Source organism: Rhinopithecus roxellana, chromosome 15 (assembly GCF_007565055.1).
Source record: "Rhinopithecus roxellana isolate Shanxi Qingling chromosome 15, ASM756505v1, whole genome shotgun sequence".
Classification (NCBI taxonomy): domain Eukaryota; kingdom Metazoa; phylum Chordata; class Mammalia; order Primates; family Cercopithecidae; genus Rhinopithecus; species Rhinopithecus roxellana.
In genome coordinates, this window is record NC_044563.1 from 85664016 (window position 1) to 85681941 (window position 17926).

A 17926-nucleotide genomic window follows, 5' to 3' on the forward strand; every position below is an offset into this window, starting at 1 on the left:
AAAAAAATTATTCACGTTGAGCTGAGTCAGGGAAAACCAAGACATCTAACACATATATATGTATTAAACAATACAGGAATTGAGAAACATTTAAAATAATTAGAATTATATTTCTCATTTATTTGAAAACCATACCATTCTATGCTCCAGTGATTATGGCTTGTCAATTCGTACTCACCCAGATGAAGTCAGGAAAAACTTCCAAACAATTCTAGAATGCCAAAACACTAAGATTCCAGTCAGTGAAACAGAAAGCAGGAGCCAACGAGTAGATATCCCTATAATCAATTGAAACACAGAAGAAAGTCAACTCTAAACTTATTCTTACAGTAACAATTTAAATTTTCTATGTATCATAACAATTATTCTCCAATATAAATTTCTGTTTTCAAGATCACACCGCATTCATTTTATTTTTTATAACCTCCTCAGCAGGTTCTGGATTCCCTGCTTGATCTACTTGGTTCTCATACCATAAACAATGGCGTTCAGAGCTGGGGGAATGAGGTGGTGCAGGATGTTGAGCAGGATGGAATCCACAGGAATTGTCTTCCTGGCCAGGTTAGTGATGACCAGAACCAGCAGGACTGTGCTGAAAAAGAGGATTAGGATGAAGTGGGAACCACACGTGCTCAAGGCCTTGGCCATAGCACCCTCGGCCTTGATACTTAGCACAGTTTTCAAGATTAAAAAAATAAGAGAGAACAATAAGGATGAGGTCAGAGCCCAGGAGGGTCCAGCATGTAACAAACTGGTAGCACTGATTCAAGTTGATGTAATCACAAGAGAGTTTAAAAACAGACGCGTTAGTACAGATGCAGTTCTTGATGATGTGTCCTGCACAGTATCTGAGTCGAGAAGAAATTATGGGGATAGGCATAGTAAGAAGTCCATTCCTGACCACAACAAAGATGGCAGCCCTAGTGACAAATTGATCAGTGATGATGAATGAGTACTGTAGGGGCTTGCAGATGGCCACATAGCGGTCATAGGCTATGATTATGAATGTGCATGACTCCATAGTCAGAAAACTGTTCAAGATGAACAGCTGAAGGAAGCAGGCAGGGAAGCTGATTGACCTGAGATCAAACCAGAAGATGGCCAGGACCTTGGGGATGATGGTGAGGCAGAGTACAATGTCCAGTAGGGAGAGGAGGCTGAGCAGGTAGTACAGGGGCTGGTGCAGAGAGGTTTCCATACAGATGGTGGTTAGAAGGGTGGCATTGGCCCCCATGGCCAGGAGGAAGAGGAGGCTGAGGGGCAGAGACAGCCAGTGCTACCAGCTCTGGAAACTGGGGAAACAAATGAGGAAGAATTCAAAGACTGGGGAAGCAGAGCAAGATGGCCGAATAGGAACGGCTCCAGTCTCCAACTCCCAGCGCGAGCGACACAGAAGACCGGTGATTTCTGCATTTTCGACTGAGGTACTGGGGTCATCTCACTGGGGAGTGCCGGACAATCAGTGCTGGTCAGCTGCTGCAGCCCGACCAGCGAGAGCTGAAGCAGGGCAAGGCATCGCCTCACCTGGGAAGTGCAAGGGGGAAGGGAATCCCTTTTCCTAGCCAGGGGAACTGAGACACACAACACCTGGAGAATCGGGTAATTCCCACCCCAATATTGCGCTTTAAGCAAACGGGCACACCAAGAGAATATATCCCGCACCTGCCCGGGAGGGTCCCACGCCCACGGAGCCTCCCTCATTGCTAACACAGCAGTCTGTAATCTAACTGAAATGGCAGAAGTGAGGCTGGGGGAGGGGCGCCCGCCATTGCTGAGGCTTAAGTAGGTAAACAAAGCCACTGGGAAGCTCGAACTGGGTGGCGCTCACAGAAGCTCAAGGAAACCTGCCTGTCTCTGTAGACTCCACCACTGGGGACAGGGCACACCTAAAAAAAAAAAAAAAACAACAACACCAAAAAGACAGCAGAACCTCTGTAGATGCAAACGCCTCTGACTGACAGCTTTGAAGAGAGCAGTGGATCTCCCAACACCGAGGTTGAGATCTAGGAAGGGACAGACTGCTCAAGTGGGTCCCTGACCCCTGAGTAGACTAACTGGGAGACATCCCCCACTAGGGGCAGTCTGACACCCCACACCTCACAGGGTGGAGTACACCCTTGAGAGGAAGCTTCCAAAGTAAGAATCAGACAGGTACACTCGCTGTTCAGCAACATTCTATCTTCTGCAAACTCTGCTACTGATACCCAGGCAAACAGGGTGTGGAGTGGACCTCAAGCAATCTCCAACAGACCTACAGCTGAGGGTCCTGACTGTCAGAAGGAAAACTATAAAACAGGAAGGACACCTATACCAAAACCCCATCAGTACGTCACCATCATCAAAGACCAGAGACAGATAAAACCACAAAGATGGGGAAAAAGCAGGGCAGAAAACCTGGAAATTCAAAAAATAAGAGCGCATCTCCCCCTGCAAAGGAGCGCAGCCCATCGCCAGCAACGGATCAAAGCTGGTCAGAGAATGACTTTGACGAGATGAGAGAAGGCTTCAGTCCATCAAAATTCTCAGAGCTAAAGGAGGAATTACATATCCAGCGCAAAGAAACTAAAAATCTTGGAAAAAGAGTGGAAGAATTGACAGCTAGACTAATTAATGCAGAGAAGGTCATAAATGAAATGACAGAGATGAAAACCATGACACAAGAAATACGTGACAAATGCACAAGCTTCAGAAACCGACTCGATCAACTGGAAGAAAGAGTACCAGCGATTGAGGACCAAATGAATGAAATGAAGCGAGAACAGTAACCAAAAGAAAAAAGAAGAAAAAGAAATGAGCAAAGCCTGCAAGAAGTATGGGATTACGTAAAAAGACCAAATCTACGTCTGATTGGGGTGCCTGAAAGTGAGGGGGAAAATGGAACCAAGTTGGAAAACACTCTTCAGGATATCATCCAGGAGATCTTCCCCAACCTAGTAGGGCAGGCCAACATTCAAATTCAGGAAATACAGAGAACGCCACAAAGATACTCCTCGAGAAGAGCAACTCCAAGACACATAATTGCCAGATTCACCAAAGTTGAAATGAAGGAAAAAATCTTAAGGGCAGCCAGAGAGAAAGGTCGGGTTACCCACAAAGGGAAGCCCATCAGACTAACAGCAGATCTCTCGGCAGAAACTCTACAAGCCAGAAGAGAGTGGGGGCCAATATTCAACGTTCTTAAAGAAAAGAATTTTAAACCCAGAATTTCATATCCAGCCAAACTAACTTTCATAAGTGAAGGAGAAATAAAATCCTTTACAGATAAGCAAATGCTTAGAGATTTTGTCACCACCAGGCCTCCCTTACAAGAGACCCTGAAGGAAGCCCTAAACATGGAAAGGAACAGCCGGTACCAGCCATTGCAAAAACATGCCAAAATGTAAAGACCATCGAGGCTAGGAAGAAACTGCATCATCTAAGGAGCAAAATAACCAGTTAATATCATAATGGCAGGATCAAGTTCACACATAACAATATTAACCTTAAATGTAAATGGACTATATACTCCAATTAAAAGACACAGACTGGCAAACTGGATAAAGAGTCAAGACCCATCAGTCTGCTGTATTCAGGAGACCCATCTCACATGCAGAGACATACATAGGCTCAAAATAAAGGGATGGAGGAAGATCTACCAAGCAAATGGAGAACACAAAAAAGCAGGGGTTGCAATCCTAGTCTCTGATAAAACAGACTTTAAACCATCAAAGATCAAAAGAGACAAAGAAGGCCAATACATAATGGTAAAGGGATCAATTCAACAGGAACAGCTAACTCTCCTAAATATATATGCACACAATACAGGAGCACCCAGATTCATAAAGCAAGTCCTTAGAGACTTACAAAGAGACTTAGACTCCCATACAATAATAATGGGAGACTTCAACACTCTACTGTCAACATTAGACAGATCAACAAGACAGAAAGTTAACAAGGATATCCAGGAATTGAACTCATCTCTGCACCAAGCGGACCTAACAGACATCTATAGAACTCTCCACCCCAAATCAACAGAATATACATTCTTCTCAGCACCACATCACACTTATTCCAATATTGACCACATAATTGGAAGTAAAGCACTCCTCAGCAAATGTACAAGAACAGAAATTATAACAAACTGTCTCTCAGACCACAGTGCAATCAAACTAGAATTCAGGACTAAGAAACTCAATCAAAACCGCTAAAATACATGGAAACTGAATAACCTGCTCCTGAATGACTACTGGGTACATAACGAAATGAAAGCAGAAATAAAGATGTTCTTTGAAACCAAAGAGAACAAAGATACAACATACCAGAATCTCTGGGACACATTTAAAGCAGTGTGTAGAGGAAAATTTATAGCACTAAATGCCCACAAGAGAAAGCAGGAAAGATCTAAAATTGACACTCTAACATCACAATTAAAAGAACTAGAGAGGCAAGAGCAAACACATTCAAAAGCTAGCAGAAGGCAAGAAATAACTAAGATCAGAGCCGAACTGAAGGAGATAGAGACACAAAAAACCCTCCAAAAAATCAATGAATCCAGGAGTTGGTTTTTTGAAAAGATCAACAAAATTGACAGACCACTAGCAAGACTAATAAAGAAGAAAACAGAGAGGAATCAAATAGACGCAATAAAAAATGATAAAGGGGATATCACCACTGACCCCACAGAAATACAAACTACCATCAGAGAATACTATAAACACCTCTACGCAAATCAACTAGAAAATCTAGAAGAAATGGATAATTTCCTGGACACTTAAACTCTCCCAAGACTAAACCAGGAAGAAGTTGAATCCCTGAATAGATCAACAGCAGGCTCTGAAATTGAGGCAATAATTAATAGCCTACCCACCAAAAAAAGTCCAGGACCAGATGGATTCACAGCTGAATTCTACCAGAGGTACAAGGAGGAGCTGGTACCATTCCTTCTGAAACTATTCCAATCAACAGAAAAAGAAGGAATCCTCCTGAACTCATTTTATGAGGCCAACGTCATCCTGATACCAAAGCCTGGCAGAGACACAACAACAAAAGAGAATTTTAGACCAATATCCCTGATGAACATCGATACAAAAATCCTCAATAAAATACTGGCAAACCGGATTCAGCAGCGCATCAAAAAGCTTATCCACCATGATCAAGTGGGCTTCATCCCTGGGATGCAAGGCTGGTTCAACATTCACAAATCAACAAACGTAATCCAGCATATAAACAGAACCAAAGACAAGAACCACATGATTATCTCAATAGATACAGAAAAGGCTTTTGACAAAATTCAACAGCCCTTCATGCTAAAAACGCTCAATAAATTCGGTTTGATGGAACATATCTCAAAATAATAAGAGCTATTTATGACAAACCCACAGCTAATAACATACTGAATGGGCAAAAACTGGAAAAATTCCCTTTGAAAACTGGCACAAGACAGGGATGCCCTCTCTCACCACTCCTATTCAACATAGTGTTGGAAGTTCTGGCTAGGGCAATCAGGCAAGAGAAAGAAATCAAGGGTATTCAGTTAGGAAAGGAAGAAGTCAAATTGTCCCTGTTTGCAGATGACATGATTGTATATTTAGAAAACCCCATTGTCTCAGCCCCAAATCTCCTTAAGCTGATAAGCAACTTCAGCAAAGTCTCAGGATACAAAATTAATGTGCAAAAATCACAAGCATTCTTATACACCAGTAACAGACAAACAGAGAGCCAAATCATGAATGAACTTCCCTTCACAATTGCTTCAAAGAGAATAAAATACCTAGGAATCCAACTTACAAGGGATGTCAAGGACCTCTTCAAGGAGAACTACAAACCACTGCTCAGTGAAATCAAAGAGGACACAAACAAATGGAAGAACATACCGTGCTCATGGATAGGAAGAATCAATATCGTCAAAATGGCCATACTGCCCAAGGTAATTTATAGATTCAATGCCATCCCCATCAAGCTACCAATGAGTTTCTTCACAGAATTGGAAAAACCTGCTTTAAAGTTCATATGGAACCAAAAAAGAGCCCGCATTGCCAAGACAATCCTAAGTCAAAAGGACAAAGCTGGAGGAGTCACTCTACCTGACTTCAAACTATACTACAAGGCTACAGTAACCAAAACAGCATGGTACTGGTACCAAAACAGAGATATAGACCAATGGAACAGAACAGAGTCCTCAGAAATAATACCACACATCTACAGCCATCTGATCTTTGACAAACCTGAGAGAAACAAGAAATGGGGAAAGGATTCCCTATTTAATAAATGGTGCTGGGAAAATTGGCTAGCCATAAGTAGAAAGCTGAAACTGGATCCTTTCCTTACTCCTTATACGAAGATTAATTCAAGGTGGATTAGAGACTTAAATGTTAGACCTAATACCATAAAAACCCTAGAAGAAAACCTAGATAGTACCATTCAGGACATAGGCATGGGCAAGGACTTCATGTCTAAAACACCAAAAGCAACGGCAGCAAAAGACAAAATTGACCAATGGGATCTAATTAAACTAAAGAGCTTCTGCACAGCAAAAGAAACTACCATCAGAGTGAACAGGCAACCTACAGAATGGGAGAACATTTTTGCAATCTACTCATCTGACAAAGGGCTAATATCCAGAATCTACAAAGAACTCAAACAAATATACAGGAAAAAAACAAATAACCCCATCAAAAAGTGGGCAAAGGATATGAACAGACATTTCTCAAAAGAAGACATTCATACAGCCAACAGACACATGAAAAAATGCTCATCATCACTCGCCATCAGAGAAATGCAAATCAAAACCACAATGAGATACCATCTCACACCAGTTAGAACGGCAATCATTAAAAAGTCAGGAAACAACAGATGTTGGAGAGGATGTGGAGAAATAGGAACACCTTTACTCTGTTGGTGGGAATATAAAGTAGTTCAACCATTATAGAAAACAGTATGGCAATTCCTCAAGGATCTAGAACTAGATGTACCATATGACCCAGCCATCCCACTCCTGGGTATATACCCAAAGGATTATAAATTATTCTACTACAAAGACACATGCACACGTGTGTTTATTGCAGCAGTATTCACAATAGCAAAGACTTGGAATCAACCCAAATGTCCATCTGTGACAGACTGGATTAAGAAAATGTGGCACATATACACCATGGAATACTATGCAGCCATAAAAAAGGATGAGTTTGCATCCTTTGTAGGAACATGGATGCAGCTGGATACCGTCATTCTTAGGAAACTATCACAAGAACAGAAAACCAAACACCACATGTTCTCACTCATAGGTGGGAACTGAACAATGAGATCACTTGGACTCGGGAAGGGGAACATCACACACTGGGGCCTATCATGGGGAGGGGGGAGGGAGGAGGGATTGCATTGGGAGTTATACATGATATAAATGATGAATTGATGGTTGCTGACTAGTTGATGGGTGCAGCACACCAACATGGCACAAGTATACATATGTAACAAACCTGCACGTTATGCACATGTACCCTAGAACTTAAAGTATAATAAAAACAACAACAACAACAACAAAATATTCTAATAGTCATATTAAAAGAATAAAACAAAACAAGCAAAAAAAAAAAAAAAAAAGACTGGGGAAGTGGAGTTGTTGCTGGGTAATGTCATGAAATAAATTCTCAGCTGAGAAAACTTCACCTGAAATTGTGTTTGATAAGACACAGGAATTAGAAATAGAAAACAAAGCTGTTAAAATATTTGCTAACACTTTCTAATTTATAAAATGTATGAGATACAGATGACCAATCCCAAATGAAGGCAAACTTTAGTAAATATTAACACAAGTAGTGAAAGGTTTAGTAAATTATTTCTGAAGTTAATTTAGAAAAGCAAATAAAACAGACTAGACAAAGGTTTAGAAGGAAAATGATTTTTAAAAAGTCATTAAAACTGCTGTAAAACACAAAAAAATTCCAAATTATACTGGCAAAGCAAACTGAATAATTTGTAGATCCCACAGGCTAGAAACATCCATAAGTTTACAGAGTAATCTAGAATTAATAAATATGTCATAAAATAATTTAATTACAGGGTCCTTTCAGTAAGTAATACATAATTCGTTAGATAGGGGGAAAATAATTATTCCTCTCTTTTTATTATACACCAAAGTACATTTGAGATGGAAAAGATGTATAATATACTCCCAATCCTATTATAAACTAGAGGAAAATAAAAGTAAATATTGATTAAATATATAGAGGAACTCCCAAACTCCCTATCACTCTGACATATTGTACTGTGTCACAACCCATCCTAGACATACTTGATCCAAGCCTGCACAGGTGCAATTCACTGTTCCTATAGAAAGTTAGACTCAAAGGTTATCCTGTTTTCATTAACATTTATAACCATAACCTAAAATGAGAACTTAGTACACATATTGATGACAATAACTTTCTCTGGTTAATTCATTCCTCTACCAACTTCAAGCAATTTTTCATATTTTCTGTTATTTTCAAATACTAAATCTCCTCTTCTCTCAGATAATCTCTCTAACTGCTTCATAAAGGCAGTAGAAACATTAGATGCAAGTCCTCTACTTCCCGTGTTAGACTCATAAACTCACCATCATCTACATCCTTGCTCTCCTTATTGCACCAGCAGAGTCAAGGATCTATCCCTCCTCTGAATGGCAATCCTTGACCTCACAATTTGATTCTATTCACCTTGACCTTCTTAGGAATCCTGACTTATGAATTATCCAGCCCATTCCCTAAGTATTCAACTCTTCCTAAATCCTTCCCTTGGATATTCAAAATGTGCAAGTCTCTCGTATCTTAATTATTTTCTTAATCTATCTCACATCCTCATTTGGATAAAGACCATAATTTCATTTTTTTGAGAAAAATACCAATCTCTTTCTTCTTCCTATTTCACACCCAAACTTAAAGGACCAAAGGAGGCAAAGGACATGAAAAAGCAGAACAGTGACTGTTGGCTTCAGTAGTTCAATTGAGAAGTAGTCAGTGGGTGAAAAAATGGCCTTGAGGATGAGGAAAATTGGCATGTTTTAGAGGTATAAATATAATGATAGTGCTATAAAGGCAGTGATTAGACTAGTTGCATAGAAGAAGAAAAGGTAGAATTCTAAGACTGCACTGTCTTTTCTGACTCAAATGACTAAGAAAGTTTCACAAAACAAAAAATAGGCTCTCAAAAGATTTCATATATGTTGTGGAGGCAGATTATGGATCCAATTTTGACATGTTGAGTTTATTGGATCTGTAAACTATCAAAATATATATGAAACAAAATGTTAGAGAAAGCATTTTAAATTCACTTGAAGGTTAAAGAATTGGAAATCATCAACACATAACATATAGCTCAAACCATAGGACTTTAATAGATATACTTATGGAGAATATATAAATTAAAGACAAAAAGAGCATAAAATAGAACCCTAAGAAACACCTACCCTTAATCTTAGGACCGAAAGAGGTAAAGAGATTGCAAGGAGACCTAAAAGGAGTGAACAGAGACATAATTGAAAGTCAAATGGAGTGAACAGATATGCTCACATGAAGAATTTTAGTAACGTGAGAAAGAGATTATCCATTGTATTTGGCAATTAGGTAATCATTGGTGGTCCAAGCAAAGTTTCATTTGAAAAGAGAAATAGAATGCCGGAAGACAGAGAGCCAGCAGGACTGGAGTGAATGGACACAGAGAGGACTGATCACCTCATCGGAGATCTTCACTTCAACAAACAGTTTCACAAGGAGGGAAAACTGAATGCACAGGTAGAACAGCATGTATTAATGCATAGATTTTTTTTTTTTTTTTTTTTTTTTTTTTTTTTTTTTTTTTTTTTTTACAAAAAACAGTGTGAATACATTTAAACTGAGGGGCAAAAGACTAGGAAGAAAAATATTGGTGATAAAAATGGGGAAAAAAGATAAAGCCACAGCTTTGGGGAGACAACTACTATTTCCATTTAAATACTGCACAAAACACACCACTGCCTAACTTTCTCTCTTCTCTCTCCCCAATCCACCATAAAATCTCTGAAGTACATAGAACGTATTTTCTCTTTTTTTATTTCATGTTGTTTTTACAGTACCCGGAACTTAATAAATTATTAACAAATGTTTGTGAGGTAAATGTCTTAATTGTGGAAAGGGTGTTGACTTTTAAAGACTGAAATAAGGAAGAAAAAGGAAAATATTAACCAAAGAAACCAGGGGACCTGGTTTCTTTGTGGAAACTGAGGCAAGCCGCGGGGAGAAGCTCAAGATAATAGGAGCTGAGTGAGCTGTGGGCCAGAGGTAGGGACAGTGACAGCACAAATCTCTTGTGGAAGCTTGGGGGATCTTAAACAAGTCATTCAATTTTAGTGCTCTCTGGCCCCAAAAGCCTGACACTTGGTGGGAGGGATACCCCTGATTCACCCCACTGACCTACTAGGTCATTACCTTCATACATACAGTGCCACCAAACTACCTGGTAGTTCCTCCAAATGAAGAGAATGTCTTAGAGATCTTGCAATCCACCACTGCAGAAAATATCCCATCATTTTAAAATGTTCTCATTTCTTGCCCTCTGCTCATTTTCTCTTCCTTAGTCCACTGTCTCTGAATCCTTTCCTTAACTTGTGCTTTTTCCCACCTCTTATGTGTAGTCTCCATTTACAATTGTGCTTTACAGTTCCCAGACTCTGATCCATCCTCTTCAAGTCCTCATTCCTCTCACATTGTGGAGAATTATTCTAACTCAATTCATCTTCTGCTACCTGGATTTTACTAAGAAGACTGTACTTAGTATAAAGGATAAGAGAGGAGAGTATGAAAAGGAATGGGAGTAGAGAAAAAGTGATTAGATACTTGGACATACTGTCAGATGGAGTTATAGACATAAATATGAATCAAACTTTTGATATATTCTGTTAATAACTATTATAAAGGAACACTGCACTGACAGAAGTAACAGTGATCAGAGAGAAGTGGATAAATTTTATTCTGCTTTGCTTTTGTTCAACTATGCTTTGAATATTATGTCCAATTCAATGCACCCTGATTTGGGGACCACTTCTGAAACTGTACCACACAGAAAAAAGTACCCAGGATAAAGAAGATACTAAAAACTCATTTTAAGAAATAGATATTTTAACTAAGTGAAGTCTTCCAAAACATATGACTGACCTTCAAGGGGAAGAAGAGAAAACTAGGGCTATTAGGAAAAAAATCACAAGGAAGTCTGTTTCTGCTGCCTATAAATCATGTCTAATAATGAGAGGAACCTTTTTCTCCTATTAAGACTGGAGCATGTTGGGAGAAGGCAATGAGCACATTTCCTCACCAGCTCTTGCCCTGAGCCTCTTGGACTTGTGTCATATTTAACTCAAAATGCTGTCCCAGAACCATTATTTCCCTCTTTTAATTCCCTAGATTGCGATTTCTGGGCACACATGCATGAAGTTCTCAGCCACAGAACACATGGGATCCCTTGTATGGAATAATATGAGATTGCTGAGACTATAGAAGAGCCTTCCATGAAGAAACTGGGATTCCTAAATCTTCATGCAATCGGTATCAGAGCCCATGGACTTTTTCTTCTTATTTTGTGGGGATCAATATAAGCATGAGGAGAAAGTCTACTGTTGAGTCCTCTGATGACCCAGGGTCTCCTGGCCCAACACAGCATTGCTCCCCTCCCTTATCCGTGAAACTCACAGAGGATACAATAGATTAGGTCCTGCTTGAGGAATCGACTGCCTGCATCCAGTAACCAGAGCTGAAACTGCTTCCCAATCTAGAGGGTTTTATGATCTACAGTCACTTCCTCACACTGTCCCATCCCCTTCTCCAAGCCAGCTGGGAGCAGTAGTTTGGGATACTGGGTCCCAGTAGTTAAGTTAAAGGTTCCCATGAGAGCCAGGCTGGAGTGGCACAATCTCAGCTCACTGCAACCTCTGCCTCCCAGGTTCAAGTGATTCTCCTGCCTCAGCCTCCCGAGTAGGTGGGATTACAGGCACCTGCCACCACGCCTGGTTAATTTTTGTATTTTTAGTAGAGACAGGGTTTTATGTCAAGTGACCCACCTGCCCCTGCCTCTGAAAATGCTGGAATTACAGGCGTGAGCCACCGTACCCAGCAGGGAACAGTATTTAAATATGAGTGAGAATTCAATTCTGCATGTGTCTACTTAACTACACAGACCATCCCCCTAAACATTCTCTTATTCTACATTCAACATCATAAGATGTTGTATTGACAGATTTCCTTGTATTGAAACTTTTCAGAATTTCTTAACAAACCTACAATATTTCCTTCTTTTTATGGTAACTGAAATTCAACTCTACTATTTGATATCTGTATGAATTTTCACAGCTAATTTACTATACGTAATCTCAGTCATTAAATATTTATTTATAATTATAAACTATATGTCCAGAATGAGATTAGTCACAGGGATAAGAGATAATGGTCCTTGCTCTCATCAAAATTTTATTATGGTAATTGCATTACATTATAGTATCAGTAGCTTCCCATCGTTCATAAAATAAAACCAACTTTCCTAATATGGACTACTGAAAAATATGTATGAACTGGACTGTAAGCTTCATGAGGACTAAATTCATGTTAATTTTGTTCCCTATTAATATGATGTCTAGTACAGTGTTTACAATGTGGTAGAATCAACATACTTTTATCGAATTAATTCAAGATCGTACATTCTCCATCTCCTCCTTACTTCTTCAGTGTATTTAGAACCACTTTTTTTCAGTGAATGATTATTCCTGCCATAGTCATTGTTGAATGTCTCTTGGGGTTGTGATTATGAAGTTAAAGTGAAATCAGTCAGTTGATTTTTTTTTCCTTCACCTCCTAGGTCCAACCACAGAGAAGGCAAACAGTTGGGTTTAATCCAGTATGTTCTTAATTTTCTACCTGACCACAAATCTCTTGTGTTCTTTGACCTATTTTGTGGTTGAGCAGGCTGATCTCTATGGCCTAGTTCAACTGAGCTTTCTGAAATGACTTCCTGGCTTCCAGTTCAGATAATAGTAGCCACCTGAAGGAGATCAAAATATGGACGGACAAGGTTGGGCATTTATTATTATTCCTATCTTTTGCTTTGATACCGTTCTGTTAGTGGCTGTTTCTTTGTAGCCAGAGGTCCTATTGGGAAGCATCTCTTCCAAAGCTCCAGTGCTTACTAAGTTTGAGGAAAGTTACTTCCTCTCCTTGCCCTTCAGGACTGGGGCTGGTAGTGAGTTCCTGCTGTTGTTATCTCCTACGTGCTTCTTATTGATTCCCTTGACCCTGCCAAGACCCCTGTAAATAGTCTCTTTATTAAACTCTTTTTTTTTTTTTTCGAGACTGAGTCTTGCTGTGTCACTCAGGCTGGTGTGCAGTGGCATGATCTCAGCTTACTACAAACTCCATCTCCTGGTTTCAAGCAATTCCGCCTCAGCCTCCCAAGTAGCTGGGATTGCAGGCACCCACCACCATGCCTGGCTAATTTTTGCATTTTTAGTAGAAATGGGGTTTCACCATGTTGGCCAGGCTGGTCTCTAACTCCTGATCTCTTGATCTGTCTGCCTCGGCCTCTCAAGAGTGCTAGGATTACAGGCATGAGACACTACACCCAGCCTCTTTATTAAACTCTTGTCAGTGAAATCCTTTTCTTATGCTGTTTCCTGCTCATATTGTAAACGGTACAGTAGTTAGTACCAGAAGGGTACTCAAGAATAGACACTTAACATGAGATGCTAGGATTCAGTTATTCACATATTGATGAGAATGTGGATAACTAACTTTCCAAGGCAAAATGGAACATTGGATGTAGCATGGAATGGCATCCCAATAATGCAAATTACCAGCAGTTTGTGTAGAACGACAGACAGGTGGAGGACAAGGATCTATGGTGAGGACTGTACGCTGTCTGGGTGAAAATCCTAGCACCATCACTTACTAGCCATGGTACTTTGGACAAATCACTTTACCTCTCTGGGTCTCAGTTTTCACATTTAACATGACGATAGTAATAGTGACCTATTTTGTAGAATGCTTGTGAAGATTAAAACAGTCAACACTTAGAACAATACTGAGCTTGTAGTAAACACTATATGAGTTAGTTATTATCAGTTGCACTATTTTATATGAAACTGATTCCTTGGTGTCCTCATCTTTTCTTTTGGGTGATTACTCCTCATATACTCCTCAGACTTTTCTCCTACTGGGCACCAACTGTAAAATATAAAGTTCTACCTCTAATGCCTGTTTACTTCACTAATATGTATTTTTTTTCTCAGTGTACTGTCATCAGTATAAAGAGAAAGTCCAGATCATCTATTCTGGAGATAAAATACAAAGTCTGGGGCCTGGGCCTGGGCCTGGGCCTACTAAGAGTTCATATCAGACAGCCTCTTAAGGCCAGCGTTTGTGAAAGAAGACATTCTTAGTGAGTGGAAAGGGGGCAGTTCAGGAAAGGAAGATGGTAGAGATAGCTGTTGTCTTGGACTTGGCTCTAAGAGTAAGAGGAAAGGAACTGGGAGAGGCAGAGGAAAAGGGAGAGAAGGAAGGAGTGAGGGAGAAAGAGGGAAAGAATGAAAAGAGGGAAGGAAAAAGGAAGAAGGATTAGAAGAAAAAAGAAAAGGAACTGTAAGGAAAGAGAAGGAATAGGAAGTAAAGGGAAGAGAACAGAAGGGAAATAGGAAGGGGTAAAAGAAAAGAGGGAAAATGAAAGATGAAGGGAAAGGGAAAATGGAAGGAAAAGTTATCTTTTGGCAACAATAGACACTGGAGACTACTAGAGGAGGAAGGGAGAGGGGCAAGGGTGGAAAAACTAACGGTTTGGTGTTATGCTCAGTAACTGGGAAAGGGGATCATTTGTACACCAAACCTCAGCAGCATGCAATATACTCAAGTAACAAACCTGTACATGTACTCCCTGATTCTAAAAGATGCCACCAACGGTGGATTGGAAAAAGGAAATGTGATAAATATACACCATGAAATACTACACAAACATAAAAAAAAAAAAAAGAGAGAATTTCCAGTCACAACTCTCTCCTTATGGTGTTTGGTGGCTGGAATTCACATACCTTTTGCATCCTAAAATCTATAAATAAATGGGTATTTTATTGGCTTAGAGTTATTTGTAACACTTATTTTACTATCCTAATATCTAGTATAATCTGTAGAAGTAACACTTGTTCAATCATCATTTTGATTATTTGTGATTCTTTTTCCTTCATAGCTCTTACTCAGGCCTTATTAATTTTATCAATCTTTTCTACCAAACCAATGCGGAGATTGGTTAACTTTTCTCTACTGTTTCTGTTTTATATTTTATTGACTCTTCTCTTGTCTTTTTTTTTTTTTCACCTTATATTTTAGGATCATGGGGTATACATATGCAAGTTTGTTACGTGGATAAATTGCATGTTGTAGGGGTTTGGTGTACAGAATATTTAGTCATCCAGGTAATGAGAATAAGACCTTGTAGATAGTTTTTTGACCCTCACCCTTCTCCCACCCACCACCGTCAAGTAGGCCCCAATGTCTATTGTTCCCTTCTTTGTGTTCAACTGTATTCAATATTCACTCCTGCTTATACATGTGGTATTTTGTTTTCTGTTCCTGCATTCACTCACAAAGGACAATGGTCTCCTACTGCATCCATATTGCTGCAAAGGACATGATTTCACATTTATGGCTGTGTAGTATTCCATGGTGTATATGTAACACATTTTCCTTATCCAGCCCACCACAGATGGGCATATAAGTTGACTCCATGTCATTGCTGTTGTGAATAGTGCTCCAATGAACATTCAAATGAATGTGTCTTCATCATAGAACTATACATATTCGTTTGGATATATACCCAGTAACAGGATTTCTGAGTCAAATTGTAGTTCCATAGTTAGTTCTTTGAGAAATCTCCAGACTGCTTTCCACAGTGGCTGAACTAATTTACATTACCACCAGCAGTGTATAAGTGTTCCTATTGCTCTGGTATCTTGCCAGCATCTGTTACTTTTTGGCTTTTTGATAATAGCCATTTGACTGCTATAAAATGGTATCTCCTTGTGGTTTTGATTTTCACTTCTTTAATGGTTAGTGGTGTTGAGTATTTTTTCCTATGCTTGCTGACCACACGCATGTCTTCTTTTGAGAAGTGTCTGTTCATGCCATTTGCTCATTTTTTAATAGGGTTGTTTGGGTTTTTCTTGTTGATTCATTTAAGTTTCTTATGGATTCTTGATATTAGACCTTAGTCAGATGCATAGTTTGCAAATATCTTATCCTATTATATAAGTTATCTGTTTACTGTATTGATAATTTATTTTGCTGTGCAAAGTTTTTTGTTTAACAAGGTCCCACTTGTCTATTTTTGTTTTTGTTGCAATTTCTTTTGGAGTCTTCATCATAAAATATTTACCAGGGCCTATATCCAGAATGATATTTCCTAGATTTTCTTATAGGCTTTTATAGATTTAAGTTTTATACTTAAGTCTTTAATTCATCTTGAGTTGATTTTTTTATGGTGATAGGAAGGTGTCCAGTTTCAATCTTCTGCATATGGCAGCCAGGTATCTCAGCATCATTTATTGAATAGGGAGTCTTTTCCCCATTGCTTGTTATTGTTGACTTTGTTGAAGATAAAATATAGCAGATGTGCAGCATTATTTCTGGGTTCTGTAATCCTTTCCATAGGTCTGTGTGTCTTTTTGTACCAGTACTCTGTTTTTTGGTTACCAAAGCCCTGTAGTACAGTTTGAAGTTGGGTAATGTATTGCTTACAGCTTTGTTCTTTGTGCTTTGGCTATTCAGTATCTTTTTAGTTCCATATGAATTTTACAGTAGTTTTTTTCTAATTCTGTGAAAAATGTCATTAGTAGCTTGGTAGGAATAGTATTGAATCTCTAAATTGCTTTGGGCAGTATGGGGAATATTTTAACAATATTGATTCTTTCTATCCATGAGCATGGAATGTTTTCCCATTTTTTAATGTTGCCTCTAATTTCTTTCAGCAGTGTTTTGTAATTCTGGTTATAGAGATATTTTATCTCCCTGGTTATCTGTATTTCTAGGTTTTTAAATTTTTGTGGCTATTGTAATGGGATTGTATTGTTGACTTGGTTCTCAGCTTGGATAGTATTGGTGTGTATAGGAATGCTACTGATTTTTGTACATTGATTTTGTGTCCTGGAATTTGCTGAAGTTTTTTTTTTAAATCAGATTTAGGGGCCTTTAGGCAGAAACTATGGAGTTTTCTAGATATAGAAGGATATCTTCTGTGGAGAGAGATAGTTTCACTTCGTCTCTTCCTATTTGGATGTCTTTTATTTCTTTTTCTTGCCTGATTGCTCTGTCCAGGACTTCGGGTAGTATGCTGAATAGGAGTGGTGAGAGTGGGCATTCTTTTCTTGTTCCAGTTGTCAAGGGGAGTGCTTCCAGCTTTTGCTCATTCAGTATGATGTTGGGTGTGGGTTTGTCATAGCTGGCTTTTATTATTGTGAAGGATGTTCCTTGGATGGATGCCTAGTTTGTTGTGGGTTTTTAACATGAAGGGATGTTGAATGTTATCAGAAGACTTTTCTGTGTCTATTCAGATGATTACATAGTTTTGGTTTTCGTTCTGTTTGTGAGATGAACCCCATTTATTGATTTGTATATGCTGAACCAATTTTGCATCACGGAAATAGACCCTATCTGATCATGGTGGATTAGCTTTTTGATATGCTACTGGATTTAGTTTGCTAGTTTTTGTTTGTTTGTTTGTTTGTTTTTTAGGATTTTTGCATCTATGTCCATTAGGGATATTGGCCTGAAGTTTTCTTTTGTAATTGTGTCTCTGCCAGATTTTGGTATCAAAATGATGCTGGCCTCATAGAATAAATTGGGAAGTCTTTCCTTCTCAATTCTTTGGAATAGTTTCAGTGGGATTGGTACCAACTCTTCTTTACACATCT

The 17926-nt window shown here is 39.0% G+C and overlaps 1 pseudogene; it reads right to left on the bottom strand.

Annotated features, from left to right (window-relative positions):
* Positions 1 to 417: 417 nt before the first annotated feature.
* LOC104660602 lies at positions 418 to 7614 on the bottom strand (annotated as a pseudogene).
* Positions 7615 to 17926: the final 10312 nt, after the last annotated feature.